Source organism: Natator depressus, chromosome 12, assembly GCF_965152275.1.
Source record: "Natator depressus isolate rNatDep1 chromosome 12, rNatDep2.hap1, whole genome shotgun sequence".
Taxonomy (NCBI): Eukaryota; Metazoa; Chordata; order Testudines; family Cheloniidae; genus Natator; species Natator depressus.
In genome coordinates, this window is record NC_134245.1 from 41,737,228 (window position 1) to 41,750,637 (window position 13,410).

At 39.2% G+C, this 13,410-nt stretch overlaps 1 long non-coding RNA gene across 1 annotated transcript in view; it reads left to right on the forward strand.

Moving 5' to 3' along the window:
* LOC141996729 (uncharacterized) overlaps window positions 1-13,410 on the forward strand; it is a 501,980-nt gene that overhangs the window by 214,297 nt on the left and 274,273 nt on the right. The window lies entirely within an intron of this gene.

Sequence of the window (13,410 nt, forward strand, 5' to 3'; positions counted from 1 at the left end):
CATATGCTGCAGGTACACTCTGAAAGGCATTAAGAAAGTTTTATGCCTTCCTCTAAAGTATCTGGCACTGGCCACTGCTGGAGACAGTATACCAGGCTCGACAGCGGCGGCAGCAGCAGATTCACATGGCAATGGTATAGCTGCGGTCACATAGAGCATGAACTTCCATCCTGAACATTCCTTACAATCTTCTTCCTTTGGCAAGAGTCAGTATAGGAGGGCGTAGGCATCTAAAATCCCTCCAAGTTGCAACTTCTAACCTCATTTGTGGACAGCTTTGTGCTCAGCTTCCTTTGACCGTAGCTTTATAAACCTTCTCCACATTGGATATGACCCCACCATTGCAATCATCTTGTTCCAAACGGGTGCAAGACTGCAATTTGCCAGGATTGTGTAAGTATCTTCTCATTCATGACAAAATCAAACCAATGTATGTTAAGAATACACCATAAATTTTGATGTTTGAGAACTCAGTAGTTTCCTCTCCTCAGCTGTTTTTAGTGGCCAAGTTTCTGTTCCATATGACAGAGTTGTCATCACTACCACATTGACACTTGTATTTTAGTTGTAACACAGACATCCCATCTCCCAAACAGAGGCCTTTGAAGATGCTGAAATGCCATTGACGCAAGACTGATCTGACGTGTGACTTCTCTGGCTATAGAACTTCCTGCTGTCAACCAGATACCCACATAGATAAAACTATTCACCCATCTAATTTTATTTGCCTTCTACATGCAGCATCGGCAGGTAATTTATTTCCATTTTATAGAAGGCATGAATAGCTTTGGTTTTATTGCCATTGATCTTAAGTCCCATAGATTCTGCTTTTTTCGCTGCTTTTCCAGCATTAGATGTAGTTGGTCAGCTATAATTGTGGCATGTCCTCCAGAAGATCCTCTAAAAATGAATCTTGAAATTTCACACCCCCTACTTTGGCCTCAATCAGCTTTGTCATCAGTTAGTCTATTAGAACATGTAGGTGAGAGAACATATCCCTGGCATACTCTGGATTCTACTGAAAACGAGTCTGTAATGTAACCGTTGACCCTCACACAGTTATATGTACTGAGGTACAGTTCTTCAGCTAGGCACACTAAGACCTCATACTGGTGGAGCAGAATCCACAATACTGATCAATACACTGAGTCAGAAGTGGCTGCAAAGTCTATAAATGCGATGTTAGCTTCCTTTTGTTGATCTAGTCATTTTTCATTAACATTTCAAAGAGCATACATAGTGTGGATTGTAGATTTACTTGAATGGAAACCACCCTGGTTGTCTCTCATTTTTGGGTTGAGATAGTATTTCAGTCAGTTCAGTGGTATGGTTATAAACACCTTCCCTGGGACTGACAGCAGCATTATTCCCATATAATTTGAGCAAGCTAATCAGTTTCCTTTTTTGAAAGAAGGCATGATGCAATACTTTCCCAATCTTCTGGAACGTGACCTGTTTCCCAAACTCTGTGAAGCCAGCAAAATAAATCCAGGCCTCCACTCGTTGGCAGTCCTGATTAAATCTCGTCAAGACCAGGTGCTTTATCATTTCATAACAGTTTGACTGCAATCATCATTTCCTCGAACATCACCAGTCTGTTTTCTGCTGGATTCATTTTTGAATTAAGTTGCATTTTTGTGAATTAATGAACAGATCCCCACCAAAAGATAAAATACAAGTGCTAAAATTGGGCATCAATATCCTGGCACTAGTCTCCATTTTTGTCCATTCTCATGACAGAAGCTGTAAGAGTGGACATCCCATTAGGATCTTCAAAGTCTCAAATACACATTTCTGGTCATGTTTTCAGAGGCTTCCTCAGTGCATTACCTCATATTATTCCACCATTGATTATGATCATTCTCATAGGCCCTCTTGACTGCTCCTCCGAGACGTTTCATTTTCTCCTTCCATTGTTGACTCTACCTTGACCTACAGATGCATCCATTCTGCACCGTGCCTCTTCTTTCTCTCCCATAATCTGATGATATCACCTGTAATCCAACATTGTTTTTCCATTTTTCTTAGTCCCAGTTGTTCTGCAGCTATCTCTGTGATAGAATCCCAAAATAAAGTCCACTCTGCCTCTGCAGTAGACATCTGGTCATCCAGTATTGAATATTTGTTGGAAATAGCTACCACGTAGCTATTAGCGATCACTTCATCATGAAGTTTATCAGCATTGAAGCATTTGGACGCAATAGATACCCAACACTAGAACTTTATTAAATAGAACATCATTGTTGCTATTCGGCATTGATGATCAGATTCCAGAGCAAGCAGTCCTAAATACATGTACCTCCCAGATGAGTTTAGTCAAGGGTTTCTGAACTAGAATGTGAGCCAATGTTGCATTGTCACCTGATGGATATTGAAATGTATATTTATGGTAATTCTTATGCTGAAAACAAGTAGCCATTAGAAATAGTCCATATATGGAAGCAAATTCTAATAGATAAACGCCATTATCTGAACTCTCTTCTGGTAGGCTGTGTAAACCCAGTACCAATTAGAATCCAGTTCCATCATGCCAATTCTCACGTTCATCTCTTCTAAGATGACAATAAGAAGTCTGGTGATGTACTAAATTCAATGTAATCTAACATGGCATATAAAGCATCAGGACTTGTATCATGTGGAACATATGTATGAATAACTACCACACATCCAATCTTCAAACTGAAAATGGCACCGGTCAGGCTTGGAGAATAAGCCTGCCAATTCAGTCGTTCAGATTGTGTCCTTGGGGACAAAACCAGACCAGTGCCAGTGTACCCTTCAGAGGTCTCACAGGCATCCGACAATTAAAATGTCTGATCACTATGAGGCAAAGCTGTGCTCTCGGTGTTCAAATTCCATCATGTCTCCTGCATCTCTCAACATTCAGCCTTTCCAATACTCCAGCCAGGAGATTTGTTATTCCAACATCTCTTAATGATAGAACATTCCACAATCTTATCCTCAGATACTGACATCGCTGCAGAAGTGGACATACTATCATTATATCAGACATTTCCCCCCATCTCTGGTTTATGGAAGAACCATAATCAGATGGTCCGACTCCTCTGCATGTCCTAGAAGATTTAGATGAATCCTAAAGCTTGGTTCTCTTGCGACTAGCAGATGCAACAGGAAAAGCAAATGAAGCAGATGAAACTACCAAAGTTTTATGTCCTTTTCTTCTGCATGTCAAAACTGGAGTTGTTTTACAGAGTTGGTGTAAGCCACGCACCTTCTGGGTGTGGTGTTCTGTCCGTTGCGTATGCTATGAATTTAGCATCTCAGTTAGCAATCCTGTTCTTTTTTGACTAGACTCCAAAGGGGTGAACTTTAGATTCTGTGTATGAACCTGGGAGCACTTCTTCATTAATGTGATAGAGAAACTGCCATGGGAAACGTAAACATGAAAGTCTCTTTTGCATTGTTCCACCCTTGCCTCTTGGGCACTGTATAATTCCACTCTACAATGATCCATTCTGATTTGATAGTAATAGGAACCCTTGAAAATTTTCTAGGCTGTGCAAAGTTTTTACTATGTCCTAAACTTAGAAAAGTGCATTCAGGCAATCTTTATCAGTTTACCTGTGTCCATCTAATGTGGTTTTGTTTGTTTATTTGAGAGTATACTCTGGTCTCCACCAGGAACCCCCTGGGAACCCTAAATCTTTCTAATTCATGAAGTGATTCAGGTAGGCACAGTGCTCCAATGTCCATTCTGCTCTTTATTACTAGTTTGTTATGGGCAAAATTTCATGTCACTTTCTCTCCCTTAATTGTGTTTCTGAAAATTATGGACTTTCTCCCCTTTTGCCTGTCCTGTACCCCAGAATCTCACTTTGACAAAACAAAGCATACCATGTTTCTAATGTTATTAAATGATATTCTTTATCAGAAGGAGAACAGCTCCTTTTAATGAGTGCCTTAATGCTGTAGTTCATGTCACCATCTGGGGAGCCCCTTTCCTTTTGTTGATAATGAGGAACACCTCATTTGCACTGTTCCTAGATTTATGGAAGGACAGAAAAAACCTCCAATTTATTACATCTTAAATGAACTGCTCCCAAAGCAAAAACAAAAAGGGCAGTAAACCAGTGTTGCTGTGCTATATAGTTTGATTTTTATTGAGCTGTATAGTGGTGTTCTGACTAGCCTAAGAATGGTAAGCATGGACTATAATTACTTTTTGTGAACCCCACTTTCTGATAACCCCACTAGCCCCTACCTCTTCGGTCTATTGAACCTGTCAGTTAGGATGTTTTATTTCACTTACACGGATGCTTTCCTATGGGGCCAGGAGAGAAGCAGCACCTTTTCGTTTGATCTAGGGTTTATTTGTAGAAATGGGGAGTGCTCCCTGAATTTGCAACTGTGAAAATATTTCAGTCATGTTTTTAATGTCACCTTCTAATGAGCTTTTGTAATTGCTTTTGTAAATCTCTATCCTGCCTCCTCCATTAATTCCCCTTTTTAACATGTTTTATTTTCTGTCTGTGTTCAGCTGCACCTCTTCTACCAGTTCCCTAATGGGATCCCTAGCCCTGAGGTGGGCTGTTACCCTCCCGTTCCATAATAGTTGATTAAAGAGAAAACAGGTTTTCATTGACAAAAGCCCAGTTTTCTAAAAGAGTTCTAAGCCCGAAGTCTGTCTCTGAAAAGTGAAAAAATAGTGGCTAGATATATTGTTCTTAGTCTGAGATTAAATCCAGCTCTTCTTGTGCAAGATTATTTATGACAAAAGAGTGCAATTCTTTGCTTCTGAATTACCTGAACATTGAATGTTAGGAAAAATAAATAAACCCATTCATTCCCTACATTTTTAAAAATAATTTACTAGTTTGGTCCTAGGAATATTTTGGTCAAACGTATCAGAAAATTTCTCTGACGCAACTAATTTAAAAACAAACTTGCATAAGGGGAGAAGACCTGTTCCAGTAACCTAGGATGTAGTCCCCCATGTTCACAAATCTGAAACCACCTTAAACATATTTTTCAAACAAATATTAACAATGCAAACTTTGTGGTATGTCTAAGCTCCTGCTGTGAGACACTAGTTGAGCTCAGAGGGGGAGGCTTAGTAGTAAACTGTGTCTAGTGCTTTTCTGGCTGTTCTGTGTATTTTATCTGTGGTTCAAAGGTTATGTAAAATATTTCAGACAAATTCCAGTTACAAATAATGCTTCTTTTCTAATATTTTTCCTAAAACTTTAAAAACCTTTTTATTTATTTCCATTTTTTATACTTACAAGATAAGGAGCCTTCACATACCAAGTCTTTTTTTAAGACTCAAACTTCGGAATATTTTCAATATCTGTAACATTATCTTTTGAATAATAATTACCTCTTATATTAAATTATAAGACAGCAGGATTCAGGATTAGATCTCTCCATATTATTCTAGTGAAGGAAATTATGACAGGGGTCATTTTTTAGAATTATGTAGGAGGGTAAAAGGTCCCAGGCAGCATTAGAAGGGAAGGCGTTTATAATTAAATTGTAATTTAGGCCTATGATTTATAGTTTTCTCAATGAAAAATTTGGAGCTGAAGAGAGATCCGAGGAGGAACTTTAGTGAGATACAACTTAATGAAATAATAAAAGGAAAAATTATTCTGGAATAGACTGTATTGTAGTGGCACCAGGTAGCACAACCACAGTATAGCTCGTGTTCTCTCAGTATTTCCATCATAAACCCCGTTTTTCAGGGGTTTATATCTAGGCAATACAATTTTTGTTCCAGGCTGAAACTTACCATGCCATGTCTCAGGCCAGGAGCAATTTTCAAAAGACAGGATTTTTTAGAATGGCTTTGCTCGTTAGAACATATGGAAGAATTTTGACGCATACATGTTTATGGGTTTAAGACAAACATTGCTGCCGCTGTTTATATGGCGGCTGTTGTTAATGAGTTACTGACGCATTCTGGAAATCTTTGGGCCAAATTCTTCTTTCCACCCCATGCAATCTTTAGGGTAGAAGCCAGCACAGAATTAGGACCTTCCTATTTAGAATCTATTGTTTATGACTATTGTATAGGTTGTTTCTGTATTTCTCTGCCTTGTTCTTTATTACAGAGGGACTTTGGAATGAAACCAGGATCTTTTCTATGATTATTTTTATTAAGAAATCAGCCCAATTCCTGCCCCCCACAGAAGTATTATTATTCACGTTTTGCTGACGGGAGAACATTGATGCTGACAGGTTAAGTGATTTGACCAAGGCCACTCAGTGAGGCAGTGGCTGAACTAGCAATAGTAGCTAGGTTCTATAATCAGAACTCCTGTAAAGTTAGTAAGTAATCTAGCTAGAAAATGCATTAGATTTTCTTTTGTTTAATGGCTTGTAAAATAAGCTGTACTGGAGGGAATGTATATTCCTGTTTTTGTGTCTTTTTGTAACTTAAGGTTTTGCCGAGAGGGATTCTCTATGTTTTGAATCTGATTACCCTGTAAGGTATTTACCACCCTGATTTTACAGAGTTGATTCTTTTACCTTTTCTTTAATTAAAATTCTTCTTTTAAGAACCTGATTGCTTTTTCATTGTTCTTAAGATCCAAGGATTTGGGTCTGTGTTCACCTGTACCAATTGGTGAGAGATATTATTATCAAGCCTTCCCCAGGAAAGGGGTGTAGGGCTTGGGGGGATATTTTGGGGGAAGACATCTCCAAGTGGTCTCTTTCCCTGTTCTTTGTTTAAAACGCTTGGTGGTGGCAGCAGCATAGGGTTCAAGGACAAGGCAAAGTTTGTACCTTGGGGAAGTTTTAACCTAAACGGGTAAGAGTAAGCTTAGGGGGTCTTTCATGCAGGTCGCCACATCTGTACCCTAGAGTTCAGAGTGGGGAAGGAACCTTGATGTACTCTGCTAATAAAACCATGATAGTGGATTAGTTTACAAACATGGCTAACAATAGTTCTTGCTAGATTGTTTAAATATAGGTCCCTGGTTACTGAGCATCAGACATAGTGGGCCTAAAATGGTTATATGGATCTATACTGGCCTTGTGTTTAAATGGTATTGGCAGAAACTGGTTTTAAACATGGGTTAAAAATTAAATTGTTTTACATTCTATGTAGACAAGGTTAGAGATCCTGGGAACTTCACAGCCACCAACTTGCTGCATGGCTTTGGGCAATCATTTAGGAGCTGATTTTCAAAATGTGCATGTGTAACTGCACAGGGAAAACGTGCGCAACACTGTCTTTCTAACTCATTTATGTAGTTACAGTGGTTGTGCATGTGGAATGTTCGGAGGTGTAAATGGGCAGCTGAATATATAAATGGCCATTTTTGATGCAGTTACTGGATTTATGTGTGAAATCACAGCAATTGCATTTATTTATGTGCATTTTTGAAGACCAGTCCCTTGATCTTCTTGTACCTCAGTTTGAGATTGAATCGGTGTCCCCATTTTGAAATGGCAATAATACCTGTCCCAGCACTTAGTCTGGTGTGAGACCATGATTGAGTAAAGCATTTAAGCACCTTCAGCCATAAGTAAGTATTTAAGCATTTTAGGAATTGGGACCTAGGGCGAGGAATAGCTCAGTGGTTTGAGCATTGGCCTGCTAAACCCAGGGTTCTGAGTTCAATCCTTGAGGGGGCCATTTAGGGATCTGGGGCAAAAATTGGGGATTGATCCTGCTTTGAGCAGGGGGTTGGACTAGATGACCTCCTGAGGTCCCTTCCAACCCTGATATTCTATGACCTAAATGCCTAGTGACACCTTCACAGGTAGCTTTGGAGGATTAATTAACATTAAATACATTTTTATTTTGTTCAAATATCCCTGTATATGAAAGAATAAAAGAAAGAGGTAGAAGAAATCCCTGTGTACGAGAAAGCAGCAGAATTATTTGTGAATAAGAAAGGACAAATCCTAGATTTCCTTCCATCCTGTGCTATTTTGCTGAAATCAAACATATTTAAAATGGTTCAACTAACGTGGTTTTATCCTCACGGTGGATGGAGCCTCATGGGTTCCTGCTCTTTGTTCCCAAACTGAAATTATAAGTCCTAAATCTCTCTTTCTGATGCCTCCAATGACTTATGAAGAAATGTGATGTCATAAAGAGAGTGGAGAAAAAGGGGCACACAATTATCTAAAATGTAATAATGTCGTTATGCAACTATCCACTTATGATCAGAAACAAGGGAAAAGAAACAGAAAATAAATTAGCAGAATGATTTCTAAACGGGCTTTGTTTTAACATTGTCAGTGAGGAGTTGGAAGCTCTTTAATCAGTTTTGTCAGATTAGACTATTCGAAGATGAAGTCCCTTTTGTTATTTCGGCGGGGGGGGAGGGCGGCAACAGTTTTAAATTGCTGATGGGCTTAATTCTGAGCAATGTGTGCTGTGGATCGGAAATAACCATTATTCATAAGGATTTTTACTATGAATACTTTAAATGCTCATTTAAAAAATATCTATTTATCCACTAGGATGCAATAGCTCCTTCCCTAAAAACCTAATTTTTTGAGTAAATATTTTTTTAAAACATTTTGTCTTTTACATAATGAGCCCTTCGGTGCGTTAAGCAAATAACTTACATGTAACAAACTCTTTAAGCATCTTTACACAATGGCAAAATAATTTACCATATGTCGTTATCAAGTAAATAATATACACTTTAGAAATTGTCGAAATATGTAGCTGCATAATAGGTCATAACAACTCCAAAGAAATTAGAGTTTATCGTGTAAAATCTTACACACTTCCAGAAGAGATTTTATTTTTTCCTTTATTACGCTAACATAAAAAGGAAAGTAAAAGACTGATATTAAAAAAGTTTCAGAGTAGCAGCCATGTTAGTCTGTATCCGCAAAAAGAACAGGAGTACTTGTGGCACCTTAGAGACTCACAAATTTATTTGAGCATAAGCTTTCGTGAGCTACAGCTCACTTCATCGGATGCATGCAGTGGAAAATACAGTGGGGAGATTTTATATACACAGAGAACATGAAACAATGGGTGTTACCTACACACTATAAGGAGAGTGATCAGGTAAGGTGAGCTGTTACCAGCAGGAGAGAAAAAAAACCTTTTGTAGTGATAATCAGGGTGGGCCATTTCCAGCAGTTGACAAGAACGTGTGAGGAACTGTAGGGGGGAAATAAACATGGGGAAATAGTTTTACTTTGTGTAATGACACATCCACTCCCAGTCTCTATTCAAGCCTAATTTAATGGTGTCCAGTTTGCAAATTAATTCCAATTCAGCAGTCTCTTGTTGGAGTCTGGTTTTGAAGTTTTTTTGTTGTAATATTGCGACTTTTAGGTCTGTAAGTGAGTGACCAGGGAGATTGAAGTGTTCTCCGACTTAACTTCTTTGTCCATGTCCTGTTCATCTGACCTATCTACCAGGACTTAATCTGTTGTCATTCTAAGATGCCGAGCATCATGACAGTGGCAGGCTTTCTTGTGCCTTGATCCTGCCAGTAAAATTGCATGGGCAGACCTTTGTAGCCCCCCACACTGTAACTGGCAAAACTGGGGGCTAAAGATCTAGGAATAATGAACAAACAAATCCCAAATTGGCTCTGAATACCCCGCTGAGGAAGCTCCATTCCAGAAAAAAAGTGGCTTTATGGGAGAAAGCTTCTTGTAACTATGATGTTCTCTCTTGAAACCAAGATAGGGAAACCACAAGGTCTTTTCAGATTATAGGGATGAAAGGAGACTTTCTAGAGATGTCTCCATTGCAATGTCCATATACTGTATACAAGGGCTTCTCATTTCTTGACATGACTTAATATGGAGGGCTATAGTCTACTGTAGTATTAGAAGTCCTCCTACCCTATCTTCTATTCTCTTTCCATTTAAATGAAGGAACATAACTATATGAAAACTTAAACACAAGAAACAAACAGATGTATATAGTCAAATTTAGAACTCTGTATTCATGTCACTTTTACTCATTTGAAGTTATCCGATGGTTTTTTTTTAAAGAATTCATGAAACAGTGTCTCGCTGAAGAAACTAATTGTGAGTTTAGCTCACAATTTAGAAAAGAAATTCCTTAAAAATGAAAAGTAGTCAATTTTCTTCACCCCTTTTTTAATTCTGGTTTTGTAAGTAGGATTCTTATAAATCAGGGGAACTTGTTGTTTGAATGCACTTAGTTTCATTCCACATCTTAGCCAACTCTAGGAACTTGAACTTGTCATTATCAAACATAGAAGGTCAATGCATTAGCCATTGTACCAGCTCATTCATGTGGCCTTTCTGAAGAGGGGGGGAAAACAGCTTTAATCTTTCCCTTTATAGAATACTGTGTGTACTGGGATACATTGTAACTTGTCATTTTCTTGTCTGTTTTAGTCCTGGGGGCTATCTGGAGACACTTTATGATGCCACACAAACACACGCTTCTGCAGAAGGCCTAATCTGAAGTGAATCTTCTATAAATAATAAACAACAAATAGGTTCCATTTAGCTATATTAACCCCAAAATAGGTCAGGTACATTGTTTTAAATGCAAACATAACAATAAAAGTAATTCCCCAGGCACAGAGTTTGATGCGTATGTGCAGATTTTTTTGGACATGGAACCAACACACAAAAAAAGCCAACACCTATATTTTACCACTTAAAATATTTATATATTGTCTTTTAAAGTGCTGGTTTTGAAATGTTTATTATAAAGCAGTAGTGCTCATGAGTTCTTGTCACAGTATAAACACCTCTAGTTTTTCTTAATAGTTGCAAGGTAATTTTTACTAACTTTCACATTTAGAGACTTGGAGGCTTGCATTATCTTCAAACGTTGTCACCTTTGCCACGCTTTGGTTATATATTGTTGATTAACTTGGAAACCTTCAAAATTTTGATTTTCGGTGTTGTTCTGATTTCAGGTGTTGTTCTTTACCACTCAGAAGAAGGTGATACAAACTAGCTTTCTTTCTGATTCACAGGGCCATGTACAATAGAACCTTAGAGTTATGAATAGCTCGGGAATGGAGCTCGGTAACTCTGAAATGTTCATAACTCTAATTGTTCTTTTAAAAGTTTACAACTGAACATTGAATTAACACAGTTTTGAAACTTTACTATGCAGAAAAAAAATGCTGCTTTCCCTTTATTTTTTAGTAGTTTACGTTTCCCACAGCGCTGTACTGGATTTCCCTTTTTTTTTTTTTTTTTTGGTCTCTGCTGCTGCCTGATTGTGTTCTTCCTGTTCCAGTTGAGGGTGTGTGTTGACTGGTCAATTCATAACTCTGGTGTTTGTATCGCTGAGGTTTTACTGTATACTATATGTTAGACAAATTCTACACTGAAACTACGAATAAAATAGGATATTTTCTCAGGAAAAGCACACAAAGATATACCATGCTTTAACTAATCTCCCTTTTAAAATACTGATACGCAAAAACTTTATATAACAAATGTACAATATATGGATATTATATATTTTCCTTTGGCCGTGATTTTTAGTAAGGCTTTTAGTGCTTTTTTGGGGCACAAGCCTTTGCCTGCATGTTCCTTCAATACTGCATAAGCCCCCTTTCCCTTGTGGTCCATTTTGCATACCTTACATGCAGGGACTGTGGATAGTCATACGTCCTTTAAGTTCAGTGCACATTGGGACCTGTTTGCAACTGCCAAAGGCACCAGCTCACTCACTCTAAAAGGACCAAAGAAGGCAATAATGAATGCCACCATAAATAAAATGGCCTCCCTCCCAAACTGCACACCCGTAGGGTAGCCTTTAATAACCCTGTAAGGGTTTCTACTATTAAGGGTAAGCTGTCATTTCTCTGGCGCCCGCCCCTCCCTCGGGGTGCCTTTCTTCTAAGATCCCGCCCACCCCAGTGATAATTGTCATCATGATATTTGTGAGAAAGTTGCAGTGTTAAGTGCCCTGCCCTTGTTCACTCATGTGGGCTTGGCGAGACTGTGGGCGTGCCCTCAGATCCTCCAGGAACACTCATTTTTGCAAGGGGGGGAAAGGCTGTTCTAGGAGATGAATTCATGGAAGTACAAGACACACATGCAAGGAAATGTGTATAATATTGAAATAAGATTAGGTTGGTTATTGCTGTCTGTGATACAGCTGTTTTGTGCAGTAAGCTTAGTGGTTGATGGTAGTCAGTATAATTTGTGTTTTGATATAGTCCAATGAAATATGTGCAATATACCTTTGTATACCTGTAAAAGAGAGAATAATCTTTCTGCTTTATCTAGCACTAAGAATTTGTGGCTTCTGTCACTTGTGCTGCTGGCAGTCTGGTTGGGCAATAAAATTTTGGCCGAGAGCATCTGAATTTTGCAACAAGTAATACAGAAGGTGCCTCTCTTCTTTGTAGTAACGGTATAGACTGATTCTGTGGAATCACTGCAGCAAGTTGTAAATGATGTATGAAATGAGAAACCCTGTCCAGTGCACGGAGCGAATACAGCCTGTGCCATCTCTGTAATTGCTGCTGTGCAGGGCTACTTGTTTTAATAAGATTTCCGACATATAGCACCTTTTAATTTTTTAACTCATGCGCTTCCTATCAGCTGCTGTAGCTATTGAGGAGGGAATCCTGCCCACCAGAAACACAAACCCTTTCAAAACCATCAATCCTTGTACAGTACTCTAACAATGAACATCTTGACATTTTCCCATAGTTTTTTATTTTTATTTTTTTCATTTGATGCCAAAGAGCACAATGTCGCAATACAACATAGACAGGCAAACTGAAATTATAACAGCAACACTTTGCCCTTCTCCAGCACCTTCCATCAGCTGAGTCTTTATAAACTTGACTGAATTGAGATTGGAGTCAGGGGAGAGACTTAGGTTGGATGAGGAGCTAGGTTGGGGAGACTTGGATGAGGAGTCCAGTGGGGGGAGACTGGGCCTGGACCTGGGATGGGGAAGAGACTGGGATTGAATGAGGAGCCTGGTGAGGAAGAGACTAGGAGTGGCTGGACAAAGAGACTTGGTTGAAGAGCCTAGAGAGGGGGCCTGGGACTGGGAGGATGTAGAAGGCTGAGATGGCTTGAGGAGCCAAGAGGGGGAGGTTGGGAATGCCTGGGCAAGGACACTGGGTCTGGGGTAAGGAACTTGGGAAGGTGGGGACTGTAACTGGCTAAGCAAGGAGCCTAGAACTGAGATGAGGGAGGGGAAGACAGAACTGGAGAAAGGACAGGATGGAGGGTATTGGGGCAAAAAGGTCAGGTTTGGAGGACACGGGCAGAAGGGTCTGTGCTCCCTAGAGTACATTCCTCTCCAGAAACAGGTCTGGAACCCAAGATTCTTTAGTCTCACTATTCCTCTGCTATCAGCAAATGGCTGTAAAAATTACTGACAAAGTGTGTGTCTCCTCCCCTTCTGGGGGTTGGTTCACATACTGAATGACCACCCTTCAGCTACTCAATTATTCAAGTGGCAGAGGTCTGTGCTTTGGCTCACATGGTTCTAACCCT